Raw genomic sequence first — 17,121 nt, 5'->3', positions numbered from 1 at the left:
TTTCGGATGAACTTGCCACCATTGTCTTCCCGCTTCTCGTAAGGACAATCCGCAACGAAATGGCTCACATTGCCACAGTTGAAGCAAGTTCTAACTCGTTGCTTGCCCTTGAAGCCACTTGAGTTGTTCTTGTTGAAGTTGGGTCTTGTATTCTTCTTGCTCCAAAATTGTCTTGAAGCAAGAGCCATGTGCTCATGATAATCATATTTGGTGTCTTCGGGGTTGCTCTCCTCATATTCCTCTTCTTCCTCTTCTTCCACACTAACCTTGGCCTTCAAAGCAAGGTTGGGCTTCTTTGCCCTTTGAGAACGGAGCACTGCATTGTCGGCGGTCTTGTCCAAGATGCTCATTGCAACGAACTCATCCAACACTTCACTTGAGGTCATGGAGTGGAAGTCCGGTCTTTGACGAATGACGGAGGACATGGCCTTGTTGTAGGGCATCATGGCCTTGAGGAACTTGTGCTTGATCCAATTATCATCCGTGTCCTTGCTCCCATGATCTCGGAGTGAGACTGCAAGTTTGGTCACTCTTCGAAAGAGCTCACGAGGTTCTTCATCTTCTTTCATTGCAAACTCATCGACTTCATCTTGTACCACTTCATAGTTGGAGCGTTGGATGCTAGCACTTCCTCGATAGAGAGACACCACGCATTGCCATGCGTCTTTGGCCATGGCATGAGGTCGAAGATGAGGGAGATCTTCGGGAAGGATTGCATCTTGGATGATGAAGAGAGCACTCTCATTGAATTGATTATCCACCACTTCTCTCGGGGTGAAGTTGCTTCGGTCATGTGGATAGAAACCTTCTTCAATGATTCTCCAAAGATTAGTATTCACATGATTTAAATGACGCTTGAAGCAATACACCCAAGAATCAAAATCCTCATTTTTCACAATCTTAGGAGGAGGACCGGCATGATTTAAATGAGGAGAGGGAATCGGTCCTCCATAAATTGGAGGTTCCACATGGGCAAAGATGTCGATGCCATTTCTACCACTAGTAGAAGGACCCTTCTCACTATTAGCTTCCCCCTTGTCGGAGTTAGCATCCATCACCTTGTTAGCGGGATCACCCATTTTCAATGGGGAGGTAGGTAGTTTAAGTCCTTCTAAGAATTTATTAAACATGCTTTCAACCGTGGTTGTCATGGAGGTTTTCAGTGTGTCCAAGGCCACATTGAATTCCTCACGGGACACCGCGGTTTCCCCATTACCCGTAGACGAGACCGGATTCACACCGGAGTGCTCCTCCTCCCCACCGTCTACGGTGTCAACCATACTCTTCGGATGGCAAAGTCCTTAATAAACAGACGAGGCTGTGATACCAATTGAAAGGATCGAGATAGTTGACTAGAGGGGGGGGGGGTGAATAGGCAACTAACAATTTTTAGCTTTTCTTTACCAATTTAAACTTTGCATCAAAGTAGGTTGTCTAGATATGCAAATAGGTGGACAACCTATATGATGCAACAACAACAAACACATGAGCAAGCAAGGGATACAACACAAGTAAGCTTGCAAAAGTAAAGGTGCGAGATAACCAAGAGTGGAGCCGGTGGAGACGAGGATGTGTTACCGAAGTTCCTTCCTTTTGAGGGGAACTACGTCTCCGTTGGAGCGGTGTGGAGGCACAATGCTCCCCAAGAAGCCACTAGGGCCACCGTATTCTCCTCACGCCCTCACACAATGCGAGATGCCGTGATTCCACTATTGGTTCCCTTGAAGGCGGCGACCGAACCTTTACAAACAAGGTTGGGGCAATCTCCACAACAATTGGAGGCTCCCAACAACACCATGAAGCTTCACCACAATGGAATATGGCTCTGAGGTGACCTCAACCGTCTAGGGTGCTCAAACACCCAAGAGTAACAAGATCCGCTAGGGATAAGTGGGGGGAATCAAATCTCTCTTGGTGGAAGTGTAGATCGAGGCCTTCTCAACTAATCCCGAGCAAATCAACAAGTTTGATTGGCTAGGGAGAGAGATCGGGCAAAAATGGAGCTTGGAGCAACAATGGAGCTTAGAGGTGGAAGAGGTGGTCAACTAGGGGTAGGAGACACCCCTTTTATAGTCATGGAAAAGATCCAACCGCAAGGCCACGCGGTACTACCGTGGGGGACCATGGTACTTCTGCGGCAGCAGCAGAGGCTGGGACTTGCCTGACTGAGAGCAGTACTTCCACTAGCGCGGTACTACCGCTCCCCCTTGCGGTACTACCGCAAGGCAGGAAAGTCCTAGCCTACGAAGAGCGCGGATGAATAAAAATACATCCGTGCCTACTTCCGCTGAAAACAAAACAGTGCAAAAATCCGACGCGGTACTACCGCTAAGGCGCGGTACTACCGTAAACCAGCTGAACCAGGCCGCGCGCGGTACTACCGCGCATGAAGCGCGGTACTACCGTGGAGGCGGGATGTTAAAAAATTGCATCCGCTCCTACTACCGCGACGCAGCGGTACTAGGAGTGAGGGCCACGGTACTACGACTCCAGGGGAGCAGTACTACCGTGGGCTCCCGCGGTACTACCGCTCGGGACGTGTGGTACTACCGTGTGGGCGCGGATGTAAAAAATTACATCCGCCCCTACTACCGTACCGAAGCGTCACTAGGCTAGTGAGCCACGGTACTAAGACTCAAGAGGAGCGGTACTACCATGGACCACAGCGGTACTACCACAGGTGCTTGCGGTACTACCGCTCCATAGAGCAGTACTACCACAAGTTCAGCAGTAGTCGCCAGAATAAGCACAAAGAGGATAACGAGGAAAGCTCCAAAGTGCAAGGGAAAGGTGGAGGCAAGGAGGGAAACGTGTACGTGATGATTCCACCCGAACCTTTCTAACACGGACCCCCTTCTTAATAGTCCGGCTCTCCTACGACTCAATATCCACCAAAAAGAAACGTAGAACAACACCGTCTTCAATAGTCTTCGAGGGGCACCGAATCGTCTCGTGCCTAGTGATGAAGCGTCTGAGAAACCCAAGGCACACGATTAGTCCGCAAAAGCATTGTCATCAATCACCAAAACACCTTAGGGATAAATATGCCCTTACAGGGATTGTGTGGAGAAGACAAAAAAGAAGAAAGTCTGACATTGACGAGGATAATCAACGGGCTATGGAGATGCCCATCAATTGATGTCAACATGAGGAGTAGGGATTACCATGCAACGGATGCACTAGAGATATAAATGTATGAAAGCTCCACAAAAGAAACTAGGTGGGTGTGCATCCAACTTGCTTGCTCACGAAGACCTAGGGCATCTGAGGAAGCCCATCGTAGGAATATACAAGCCAAGTTCTATGATGAAAAATTGCCACTAGTATATGAAAGTGACAACATATGAGACTCTCTACATGAAGAACATGGTGGTACTTTGAAGCACAAGTGCACCCTTTTATTTTCTTTTTTTGGGCCTTTTTTTATTTGTCCTTTCTTTTTTTATTTGGGGACAATGCTCTAATAATGTTGATCATCACACTTCTATTTATTTACAACTCATGAATTATAACCCAAAACTAGAATAAGATATGACTCTATATGAATTCCTCCAGCGGTGTACCAGGATGAGCAATGAATCAAGAGTGACATGTATGAAAGATTATGCATGGTGGATTTGCCACAAATATTATGTCAACTACATGATGATGCAAGGCAATATGACAATGATGATGCGTGTCATGATGATGAACGGAACGGTGGAAAGTTTTATGGCAATATATCTCGGAATGGCTATGGAAATGCCATAATAGGTAGGTACGGTGGCTGTTTTGACGAAGATATAAGGAGGTTTATGTGTGATAGAGCGTATCGTATCACGGGGTTTGGATGCACCGGCGAATTTTGCACCAACTCTCAAGGTGAGAAAGGGCAATGCACGGTACCGAAGAGGCTAGCAATGATGGAAGGGTGAGAGTGCGTATAATCCATGGACTCAACATTAGTCATAAAGAACTCATATACTTATTGCAAAAATCTACAAGTCATGAAAAACCAAGCACTACACACATGCTCCTAGGGGGATAGATTGGTAGGAAAAGACCATCGCTCGTCCCCGACTACTTCTCATAAGGATGCACAATCTAAGAACACCTCATGTTTCAAATTTGTTACACAACTTTCACCATATGTGCATGCTACGGGACTTGCTAACTTCAACACAAGCATTCTTTAAATTCATAATCACCCAACTAGCATGACTTTAATATCACTACCTCCACATCTCAAAACAATTATCAAGTATCAAGTTGATCATAGCATCCAATTCACTTCCTATGATAGTTTTTATTATACCCAACTTGGATGCCTACCATTCTAGGACCAATTTTATAACCATAGCAAATACCATGCTGTTCTAAAAGATTCTCAAAATAATATAAGTGAAGCATGAGAGACTAGCAATTTCTACAAAATTAAGCCACTGCCGTGCTCTAAAATATATAAGTGAAGCACTAGAGCAAAAACTATCTAGCTCAAAAGATATAAGTGAAGCACATAGAGTATTCTAATAAATTCTAATCAAGTGGGCTTCTCCCAAAATGTGTGTACAGAAATGATGATTGTGGTAAACTAAAAAGGAAAGACTAATATCATACAAGACGCTCCAAGCAAAACACATATCATGTGGCGAATAAAAATATAGCTTCAAGTAAAGTTACCGATAAACGAAGACGAAAGAGGGGATGCCTTCCCGGGGCATCCCCAAGCTTAGGCTTTTGGATATTATTGAATATCTTGGGGTGCCATGGGCATCCCCAAGCTTAGGCTCTTGCCACTCCTTATTCCATAGTCCATCAAATCTTTACCCAAAACTTGAAAACTTCACAACACAAAACTCAACAGGAAATCTCATAAGCTCCGTTAGTGAAAGAAAACAAAATCATCACATAAGGTACTGTAATGAACTCATTATTTATTTATATTGGTGTTAAACCTATTTTATTCCAACTTCTCTATGGTTCACCTTACATACTATCCATAGATGCATCAAAATAAGCAAACAACACACGAAAAACAGAATCTGTCAAAAACAGAACAGTCTGTAGCAATCTGTAACTCTCGAATACTTTTGGAACTCTAAAAATCCTAGAAAAATAGGAAGTCCTGGGAAATTTGTCTATTGATCTACAGAAAAAAGAATCAATGCAAAATCACGTTCCTGTGAATTACTAAAATTATTTTCGTGCGTGCAAAGTTTCTGTTTTTCAGCAGAATCAAATTAACTATCACCATAGGTTATCCTATAGGTTCTACTTGGCACAAACACTAATTAAAACATGAAAACACATCTAAACAGAAGCTAGATGAAATATTTATTACTAAACAGAATCAAAAAGCAAAAAACAATAATAAAATTGGGTTGCCTTCCAACTAGCGCTATCGTTTAATGCCCCTACCTAGGCATAAAAGCGAGGATAGATCTAAGTAGCACCATCTTTGGCAATCAATTCATAAGTAGCACGCATGATAGATTCATAAGGTAATTTGACTTTCTTTCTTGGAAAGTGCTCCATGACTTTCCTTAATGTAAATTGGAATCTAATATTCCCTTCCTTCATATCAATAATCGCACCATCAATCGTTCTAAGGAAAGGTCTACCAAGAATAATAGGACATGAAAGATTGCAATCTATATCAAGAACGATAAAATCTACGGGCACCAAATTCCTATTTGCAACAATGAGAACATCATTGATCCTTCCCATTGGCTTTTTAATGGTGGAATCCGCACGGTGCAAATTTAAAGAGCAATAATCAAGATCATGGAAACCTAGAATATCACATAAAGTTTTCGGAATCGTAGAAACACTAGCACCCAAATCACACAAAGCATAACACTCATGATCTTTAATTTTAATCTTTGTAGTAGGTTCCCACTCATCATTAAGTTTTCTAGGTATAGAAACTTCCAAATTAAGTTTTTCATCAAAAGATTGCATCAAGGCATCAACATTATGTTTGGTAAAAGCTTTATTTTGACTATAAGCATGAGGAGAATTCACAACGGATTGCAACAAGGAAATACAATCTTCTAAAGAACAATTATCATAATTAAATTCCTTGAAACCCAAGATAGTGGGTTCAATGCTATTTAAATTCTTGACCTCTCCAATCCCACTTTTACCAAATTTAGCATCAAGATCTAAAAACTCCGAACCATTGGGACGCCTTTTAACTAAAGTTGAATCATCTCCAGTCCCATCATTATTAAGATTCATATTGCAGAACAAAGATTTAATAGGGGACACATCAATAACTTTTAGATCTTCATCATTATTTTCATGGAAACTAGAAGAACACGCCTTTACAAAGCAATCTTTCTTAGCACGCAATCTAGCGTTTCTTTCTTTGCACTCATCAATGGAAATTCTTGTAGCTTTGAGAGACTCATTGATATCATGCTTAGGAGGAGTAGATCTAAGTTTCAAAGAATTAACATCAAGCGAAAGTCTATCAACGTTCCTAGCCAAATCATCAACTTTAAGCAATTTTTCTTCAAGCATGGCATTAAAATTCTTTTGAGAGATCATAAATTCTTTCACACTATTCTCAAAATCAGAGGGCATCTTATTATAATTACCATAAGAATTATTGTAGGAATTTCCATAATTATTAGAGAAATTACTAGGGAACGGTCTAGGATTAAAGTTTCCTCGATAGGCATTGTTACCAAAATTATTCCTACCAACAAAATTCACATCCATAGATTCATTATTATTCTCAATCAAAGTAGACAAAGGCATATCATTGGGATCAATAGAAGCACTCTTAGTAGCAAACAATTTCATAAGTTCATCCATCTTTCCACTCAAAACATTAATTTCTTCTATAGCATGCACTTTCTTACTAGTAGATCTTTCGGTGTGCCATTGAGAATAGTTAGCCACAATATTATCAAGGAGTTTTGTAGCTTCTCCTAAGGTGATTTCAATAAACGTGCCTCCCGCGGCCAAATCTAAAAGATTCCTAGTAGCAAAATTCAATCCGGCATAAATTTTTTGTATGATCATCCATAAATTCAAACCAAGAGTAGGGCAATTGCGAATCATCAATGTCATTCTTTCCCAAGATTGGGCAACATGCTCATGATCAAGTTGTTTAAAATTCATAATATCGTTCCTAAGAGAGATGATCTTAGCAGGAGGAAAATAGTTAGAGATAAAAGCATATTTGCACTTATTCCACGAATCAATACTATTCTTAGGCAAAGACGAAAACCAAACTTTAGCACTATCTCTAAGTGAAAACGGAAATAACTTCAATTTAACAATATCATTATCCGTATCTTTCTTCTTTTGCATCTCACAAAAATCAACAAAGTTGTTTAGATGGGTAGCGACATCTTCACTAGGAAGGCCGGAGAATTGATCTTTCATAACGAGATTCAGCAAAGCAGCATTGATTTCACAAGACTCAACATCATTAAGAGGAGCAATCGGAGTACTAAGGAAATCATTATTATTGGTATTGGAAAAGTCACACAATTTGGTATTATGTTGCGCCATCGTGACAAGTAATCCAACACACAAGCAAACAAAAAGGCAAGTGAAAGAGAGAGGAGATTGGGAAAGAGAGGGCGAATAAAACGGCAGTGGTGAAGTGGGGGTGAGGAAAACGAGAGGAAATGGCAAATAATGTAAATGCGAGGGAGATGAGTTTTTGATGGGTACTTGGTATGTCTTGACTTGAGCGAAGACCTCCCCGACAACGGCGCCAGAAATCCTTCTTGCTATGTCTTGAGCTTGCGTTGGTTTTCCTTGAAGAGGAAAGGGTGATGCAGCAATAGTAGCGTAAGTATTTCCCTCAGTTTTTGAGAACCAAGGTATCAATCCAGTAGGAGGCTCCTCAAAAGTCCCACGCACCTACACAAACAAACAAGAACTTGCAACCAACGCAACAAAGGGGTTGTCAATCCCTTCACGACCACTTGCGAAAGTGAGATCTGATAGAGATAATATGATAAGATAAATATGTTTTTGGTATTTTATAATATAGATAGGAAAAGTAAAGATGCAAATAAAAGTAGATTGAAAGCTTATATGATAAAAGATAGACCCGGGGGCCATAGGTTTCACTAGTGGCTTCTCTCAAGATAGCATAAGTATTACGGTGGGTGAACAAATTACTGTCGAGCAATTGATAGAAAAGCGAATAATTATGAGATTGTCTAGGCATCATCATGTATATAGGCATCACGTCCGTGACAAGTAGACCGACTCCTTTCTGCATCTACTACTATTACTCCACACATCAACCGCTATCCAGCATGCATCTAGAGTATTAAGTTCATAAAGAACGGAGTAACGCATTAAGAAAGATGACATGATGTAGAGGGATAAACTCATGCAATATGATATAAACCCCATCTTTTTATCCTCGATGGCAACAATACAACACGTGCCTTGCTACCCCTGCTGTCACTGGGAAAGGATACCGCAAGATTGAACCCAAAGCTAAGCACTTCTCCCATTGCAAGAAAGATCAATCTAGTAGGCCAAACCAAACTGATAATTCGAAGAGACTTGCAAAGATAACTTAATCACACAAAAAAGAATTCAGAGGAGATTCAAATATTTCTCATAGATAAACTTGATCATAAACCCACAGTTCATCGGATCTCGACAAACACACTGCAAAAAGAGTTACATCGAATAGATCTCCAAAAAGATCAAGGAGAACATGGTATTGAGATTCAAAGAGAGAAGAAGCCATCTAGCTAATAACTATGGACTCGAAGGTCTGTGGTAAACTACTCACAACTCATCAGAGAGGCTATGGTGTTGATGTAGAAGCCCTCCATGGTCGATTCCCCCTCCGGCGGAGCACCGACGAAGGCTCCACGATAGGATCTTGCGGATACAAAAGGTTACGGTGGTGGAAATAGTTTTTCGTGGTCACTTTTGATGTTTTCGGGGTACGTGGGTATATATAGGAGGAAGAAGTAGGTCGGTGGACGCCTGAGGGGCCCACAAGACAGGGGGGCGCGCCCAGTAGGGGGGGCCTCCACCCTCGTGGCTGCCTCGGTTGTTGCTTGACTTCCACTCCAAGTCCTTTGGATCACGTTCGTTCCAAAATTCACGCTCCCAAAGGTTTCATTCCGTTTGGACTCTGTTTGATATTCCTTTTCTTCGAAACATTGAAATAGGCAAAAAAACAGCAATACGGGCTGGGCCTCCGGTTAGTAGGTTAGTCCCAAAAATGATATAGAAGTGTAAAGTAAAGCCCATAAACATCCAAAACAGGTAATATAATAGCATGGAACAATCAAAAATTATAGATACGTTGGAGACGTATCAAGCATCCCCAAGCTTAATTCCTGCTCGTCCTCGAGTAGGTAAATGAAAAAAACAAATTTTTTGATGTGGAATGCTACCTAGCATAATTCTCAATGTAATTTTCTTTATTGTGGCATGAATGTTCAGATCCAAATGATTCAAAATAAAAGTTCATATTGACATAAGAAATAGTAATACTTCAAGCATACTAATCAAAGTAATCATGTCTTCTCAAAATAACATGGCTAAAGAAAGTTTATCCCCACAAAATCATATAGTTAGGTCATGCTTTATTTTTGTCACACAAAAATGCTCCCATCTTGTACACCCCCGATGACAAGCCAAGCAATTGTTTTGTACTTAAATAATCTCAAACTTTTTCAACTTTCACGCAATACATGAGCGTGAGCCATGGATATAGCACTATGGGTGGAATAGAATATGATGATGGGGATTGTCGCGGGAGGTGCTCATGCCCAGCCATGGAGTTGCACACTCTCATCAGTGCAGTAGCACATGCATGGACACAGAGTCGCACAATCTCGTCTGCATATTCTCACATGAATTGTCATCGGAGGTGCTCATGTAGGGCCGTGGAGTTGCATGCTCTCGTCGGCACAGTCGCATATGCATGGCCACAGAGTTGCACAATCTTGTCCGCATAGTCCCACATGAGTTGTTGTGGGAGGTGCTCATGCTCGGCCGCGAAGTTGCACACTTTCATTGGCATAGTCGCACATGCATGGCCATAGACTTGCACAATCTCGTCTGGATAGTCGCACATGAATTGCCGGGGGAGGTGCTCACGCCCGGCCGCGGAGTTGCACATTCTCATTGGTATAGTCGCACATGCATGGTCACAGTGTTGCATAATCTCGTTCGCATAGTCGCACATAAATTACCATGGGAGGTGCTCACGCATGATCGTGGAGTTGCAGGGGCTGTTTGGATTTGGCCTATGCTAGCCCCGCCAATCTTGGCACACCAATTATTTGGCAGCAGATTTTGTCGCCGATGGCTGGCCAAACAATTGGCACTGGACTGAACTAGGGGAGTTGAAGAGGGCAGGGCGCACCAATTCTTTGGTACCCATCCAAATGCGCAGGCAAAGCCTAGTCAATGCCAAAAAGTTGGCAGGACGTCCGATGGAGCCAATCCAAACAGCCTCGCACACTCTCGTCGGCGCACTCGCACATGTATGGACACATAGTTTCACAATCTCATCCGCATAGTCACACATGAATTATCATGGGAGGTGCCCATGTTGGGGAACGTAGTAATTTCAAAAAAATTCCTACGCACAAGCAAGATCATGGTGATGCATAGCAACGAGAGGGGAGAGTGTTGTCCATGTACCCTCGTAGACCGAAAGCAGAAGCATTAGAACAACGCGGTTAATGTAGTCGTACATCTTCACGGCTCGACCGATCAAGCAGCGAAAGCACGACACCTCCGAGTTCTTGCACACGTTCAGTTTGATGACATCCCTCGAACTCCAATCCAGCCGAGTGTCGAGGGAGAGTTCCGTCAGCAAGACGGCGTGGTGACGATGATGATGTTCTACCGACGCAGGGCTTGGCCTAAGCACCGCTACAATATTATCGAGGTGGAATATAGTGGAGGGGGGCACCGCACATGGCTAATAGATCTCAAGGATCAATTGTTGTTGTCTAGAGGTGCCCCCTACCCCCGTATATGAAGGAGCAAGTGGGAGGGGGCGGCCGGCCAGGAGGGGGCGCACTAGGAGGAGTCCTACTCCCACTGGGAGTAGGACTCTCTCCTTTCCTTGTTCAAGTAGGAGAGGGAGAAGGAAGGGAGAGAGGGGAGGAAGGAAAGGGGGGCGCCGCCCCCCTCCTTGTCCTATTCGGACTAGAGGGGGAGGGGGCGTGCGGCCTGCCCTGGACGCCCCTCCTCTTCTCCACTTTGGGCCCATGAGGCCCATTAACCCCCCGGGGGGTTCCGGTAACCCCCCGGTACTCCGGTATATATCCGATAACCCCCGGAACCATTCCGGTGTCCGAATATAGTCGTCCAATATATCAATCTTCATGTCTCGACCATTTCGAGACTCCTCGTCATGTCCGTGATCACATACGGGACTCCGAACTATCTTCGGTACATCAAAACACATGAACTCATAATATAACTGTCTTCTAACTTTAAGCGTGCGGACCCTATGGGTTCGAGAACTATGTAGACATGACCGAGACACGTCTCCGGTCAATAACCAATAGAGGAACGTAGATGCTCATATTGGTTCCTACATTTTCTACGAAGATCTTTATCGGTCAAACCGCATAACAACATACGTTGTTCCCTTTGTCATCGGTATGTTACTTGCCCGAGATTTGATCATCGGTATCTCAATACCTAGTTCAATCTCGTTACCGGCAAGTCTCTTTACTCGTTATGTAATGCATCATTCCGTAACTAACTCATTAGATACATTGCTTGCAAGGCTTATAGTGATGTGCATTATCGAGAGGGCCCAGAGATACCTCTCCGACAATCGGAGTGACAAAACCTAATCTCGAAATACACCAACTCCACATGTACCTTTGGAGACACCTGTAGAGCTCCTTTATAATCACCCAGTTATGTTGTGACGTTTGGTAGCACACAAAGTGTTCCTCCGGTAAATGGGAGTTGCATAATCTCATAGTTGTAGGAACATGTATAAGTCATGAAGAAAGCAATAGCAACATACTAAACGATCAAGTGCTAAGCTAACGGAATGGGTCAAGTCAATTACATCATTGTCCTAATGATGTAATCCTGTTAGTCAAATGACAACTCATGTCCATGGTTAGGAAACATAACCATCTTTGATTAACGAGCTAGTCAAGTAGAGGCATACTAGTGACATTATGTTTGTCTATTTATTCACACATGTATTATGTTTCCGGTTAATACAATTCTAGCATGAATAATAAACATTTATCATGATATAAGGAAATAAATATTAACTTTATTATTGCCTCTAGGGCATATTTCCTTCAGTCTCCCACTTACACTAGAGTCAATAATCTAGATTACACATTAATGATTCTAACACCCCTGGAGCCTTGGTGCAGATCATGTTTTGCTCGTGGAAGAGGCTTAGTCAACGGGTCTGCAACATTCAGATCCGTATGTATTTTGCAAATCTCTGTGTCTCCCACCTGGACTTGGTCCCGGATGGAATTGGAGCGTCTCTTGATGTGCTTGGTCCTCTTGTGAAATCTGGATTCCTTTGCCAAGGCAATTGCACCAGTATTGTCATAGAAGATCTTCATTGGTCCCGATGCACTAGGTATGACACCTAGATCGGATATGAACTCCTTCATCCAGACTCATTCATTTGCTACTTTCGAAGCAGCTATGTACTCCGCTTCACATGTAGATCCTGCCACGACGCTTTGTTTAGAACTGCATCAACTAACAACTCCACCATTCAATATAAACACACATCCAATTTGCGATTTAGAATCGTCCGGACCAGTGTCTAAGCTTGCATCGACGTAACCATTTACGACTAGCTCTTTGTCACCTCCATAAACGAGAAACATATCCTTAGTCCTCTTCAGGTATTTCAGGATATTCTTGACCGCTGTCCAGTGATCCACTCCTGGATTACTTTGGTACCTCCCTATTAAACTTATTGCTAAGCATACATCAGGTCTGGTACACAGCATTGCATACATGATAGAGCCTATGGCTGAATCATAGGGAACATCTTTCATTTTCTCTCTATCTTCTGTTGTGATCGGGCATTGAGTCTGACTCAACTTCACACCTTGTAATACAGGCAAGAACCCTTTCTTTGCTTGATCCATTTTGAATTTTTCAAAACTTTATCAAGGTATGTGCTTTGTGAAAGTCCAATTAAGCGTCTTGATGTATCTCTATAGATCTTGATGCCTAATATGTAAGCACCTTCACCGAGGTCTTTCATTGCAAAACTTTTATTCAAGTATCCTTTTATGCTATCCAGAAATTCTATATCATTTGCAATCAACAATATGTCGTCTACATATAATATCAGAAATGCTACAGAGCTCCCACTCACTTTCTTGTAAATACATGCTTCTCCAAAAGTCTATATAAAACCATATGCTTTGATCACACTATCAAAGCGTTTATTCCAACTCCGAGAGGCTTGCACCAGTCTATAAATGGATCGCTAGAGCTTGCACACTTTGTTAGCACCTTTTGGATCAACAAAACCTTCGGGTTGTATCATATACAACTCTTCTTCTAGAAATCCATTCAGGAATGCAGTTTTGACATCCATTTGCCATATTTCATAATCATAAAATGCGGCAATTGCTAACATGATTCGGACAGACTTAAGCATCGCTATGGGTGAGTAAGTCTCATCGTAGTCAACCCCTTGAACTTGTCGAAAACCTTTGGCAACAAGTCGAGCTTTGTAGACAGTAACATTACCATCAGCGTCAGTCTTCTTCTTGAAGATCCATTTATTCTCGATGGCTTGCCGATCATTGGGCAAGTCAACCGAAGTCCATACTTTGTTCTCATACATGGATCCCATCTCAGACTTCATGGCCTCAAGCCATTTTGCGGAATCTAGGCTCATCATCGCTTCCTCATAGTTCGTAGGTTCGCCATGGTCAAGTAACATGACCTCCAGAATAGGATTACCGTACCACTCTGGTGCGGATCTTACTCTGGTTGACCTACGAGGTTCAGTAGTTACTTGATTTGAAGTTTCATGATCAATATCATTAGCTTCCTCACTAATTGGTGTAGTTGTCACAGGAACCAGTTTCTGTGATGAACTAGTTTCCAATAAGGGAGCAGGTATAGTTACCTCATCAAGTTCTACTTTCCTCCCACTCACTTCTTTCGAGAGAAATTCCTTCTCTAGAAAGGATCCGAATTTAGCAACAAAAGTCTTGCCTTCAGATCTGTGATAGAAGGTGTACCCAATAGTCTCCTTTGGGTATCCTATGAAGACACATTTCTCCGATTTGGGTTCGAGCTTATCTGGTTGAAGTTTCTTCACATAAGCATCGCAGCCCCAAACTTTAAGAAACGACAACTTTGGTTTCTTGCCAAACCACAATTCATAAGGCGTTGTCTCAACGGATTTTGATGGTGCCCTATTTAACGTCAATGCGGCCGTCTCTAAAGCATAACCCCAAAACGATAGCGGTAAATTAGTAAGAGACATCATAGATTGCATCATATCTAGTAAAGTACGATTACGACATTCGCACACACCATTACGTTGTGGTGTTTCGGGTGGCGTGAGTTGTGAAAATATTCCGCATTGTTGCAAATGTAAACCAAACTCGTAACTCAAATATTCTCCTCCATGATCAGATCGTAGAAACTTTATTTTCTTGTTACGATGATTTTCCACTTCACTCTGAAATGCTTTGAACTTTTCAAATGTTTCAGACTTATGTTTCATTAAGTAGATATACCCATATCTGCTTAAATCATCTGTGAAGGTGAGGAAATAACGATACCCGCCGCGAGCCTCAATGTTCATTGGACCACATACATCAGTATGTATGATTTCCAACAAATCTGTTGCTCGCTTCATAGTTCCGGAGAACGGCATTTTAGTCATCTTGCCCATGAGGCACGGTTCACAAGTACCAAGTGATTCATAATCAAGTGATTCTAGAAGTCCATTAGTATGGAGTTTCTTCATGCGCGTTACACCAATATGACCCAAACGACAGTGCCACAAATAAGTTGCACTATTATTATCAACTCTGCATCTTTTGGCTTCAACATTATGAATATGTGTATCACTACTATCGAGATTTAATAAAAACAGACCACTCTTCAAGGGTGCATCACCATAAAAGATATTACTCATATAAATAGAATAACCATTATTCTCTGATTTAAATGAATAACCGTCTCGCATCAAACAAGATCCAGATATAATGTTCATGCTTAATGCTGGCACCAAATAACAATTATTTAGGTCTAAAACTAATCCCGAAGGTAGATGTAGAGGTAGCGTGCCGACCGAGATCACCTCGACTTTGGAACCATTTCCCACGCGCATCGTCACCTTGTCCTTAGCCAATCTTCGCTTAATCCGTAGTCCCTGCTTCGAGTTGCAAATATTAGCAACAGAACCAGTATCAAATACCCAGGTGCTACTGCGAGCATTAGTAAGGTACACATCAATAACATGTATATCACATATACCTTTGTTCACCTTGCCATCCTTCTTATCTGCCAAATACTTGGGGCAGTTCCACTTCCAGTGACCAGTCTGCTTGCAGTAGAAGCACTCAGTCTCAGGCTTAGGTCCAGATTTGGGTTTCTTCTCTTGAGCAGCAACTTGTTTGCCGTTCTTCTTGAAGTTCCCCTTCTTCTTCCCTTTACCCTTTTTCTTGAAACTGGTGGTCTTATTGACCATCAACACTTGATGCTCCTTTTTGATTTCTACCTCCGCAGCTATTAGCATTGCAAAGAGCTCGGGAATAGTCTTGTCCATCCCTTGCATATTATAGTTCATCACGAAGCTCTTGTAGCTTGGTGGCAGTGATTGAAGAATTCTGTCAATGACACTATCACCATGAAGATTAACTCCCAGTTGAATCAAGTGATTATTATACCCAGACATTTTGAGTATATGTTCACTAACAGAACTATTCTCTTCCATCTTGCAGCTATAGAACTTATTGGAGACTTCATATCTCTCAATCCGGGCATTTGCTTGAAATATTAACTTCAACTCCTGGAACGTCTCATATGCTCCATGACATTCAAAACATCGTTGAAGTCCTGGTTCTAAGCCGTAAAGCATGGCACACTGAACTATCGAGTAGTCATCAGCTTTGCTCTGCCAGACGTTCTTAACGTCGTCAGTTGCATCTGTAGCAGGCCTGGCACCCAGCGGTGCTTTCATGACGTAATTCTTCTGTGCAGCAATGAGGATAGTCCTCAAGTTACGGACCTAGTCCGTGTAATTGCTACCACCATCTTTCAACTTAGCTTTCTCAAGGAATGCATTAAAATTCAACGGAACAACAGCACGAGCCATCTATCTACAACAAACATAGACAAGCAAAATACTATCAGGTACTAAGTTCATGATAAATTTAAGTTCAATTGATCATATTACTTAAGAACTCCCACTTAGATAGACATCCCTCTAATCATCTAAGTGATCACGTGATCCAAATCAACTAAACCATGTCCGATCATCATGTGGGATGGAGTAGTTTCCAATGGTGAACATCACTATGTTGATCATATCTACTATATGATTCACGCTCGACCTTTCGGTCTCAGTGTTCCGAGGCCATATCTGTATATGCTAGGCTCGTCAAGTTTAACCTGAGTATTCCGCGTGTGCAACTGTTTTGCACCCGTTGTATTTGAACGTAGAGCCTATCACACCCGATCATCACGTGGTGTCTCAGCACGAAGAACTTTCACAATGGTGCATACTCAGGGAGAACACTTATACCTTGAAATTTAGTGAGAGATCATCTTATAATGCTACCGTCAATCAAAGCAAAATAAGATGCATAAAGGATAAACATCACATGCAATCAACATAAGTGATATGATATGGCATCATCATCTTGTGCTTGTGATCACCATCTCCGAAGCACCGTCATGATCACCATCGTCACCGGCGCGACACCTTGATCTTGATCGTAGCATCGTTGTCGTTTCGCCACCTATTGCTACTACGACTATCGCTACCGCTTAGTGATAAAGTAAAGCAATTATAGGGCAATTGCATTGCATACAATAAAGCGACAACCATATGGCTCCTGCCAGTTGCTGATAACTCGGTTACAAAACATGATCATCTCATACAATAAAATATAGCATCACGTCTTGACCATATCACATCAC

Source organism: Triticum dicoccoides, chromosome 1B, assembly GCF_002162155.2.
Source record: "Triticum dicoccoides isolate Atlit2015 ecotype Zavitan chromosome 1B, WEW_v2.0, whole genome shotgun sequence".
NCBI lineage: Eukaryota > Viridiplantae > Streptophyta > Magnoliopsida > Poales > Poaceae > Triticum > Triticum dicoccoides.
The sequence above is the reverse complement of the archived record's forward strand: the minus strand, read 5'-3'. Positions refer to the sequence as shown.